We start from the raw sequence: 214 nt of genomic DNA, 5'->3' as shown, positions 1-214 counted from the left end.
GGAGCGAGAACCACAGAGATATAATAATTTTTAAAAAGTTAGCTAAAAGGTTAACCATAAAGGAATCCGTAAGTAGATAGACAATGGCCAATCTATCTATCCCCGCGACCTTCACCGCCCAGCACGTTGTTATGCACCGGTGTTTACCTGTGATAGATCAAGGGAGGGTGGCCTTGGAGGGCGCGAGGGCAGAGAGTCTGTCCCGGTACGAAGA

Source organism: Penaeus monodon, chromosome 19 (genome assembly GCF_015228065.2).
Source record: "Penaeus monodon isolate SGIC_2016 chromosome 19, NSTDA_Pmon_1, whole genome shotgun sequence".
Classification (NCBI taxonomy): domain Eukaryota; kingdom Metazoa; phylum Arthropoda; class Malacostraca; order Decapoda; family Penaeidae; genus Penaeus; species Penaeus monodon.
The sequence above is the reverse complement of the archived record's forward strand: the minus strand, read 5'-3'. Positions refer to the sequence as shown.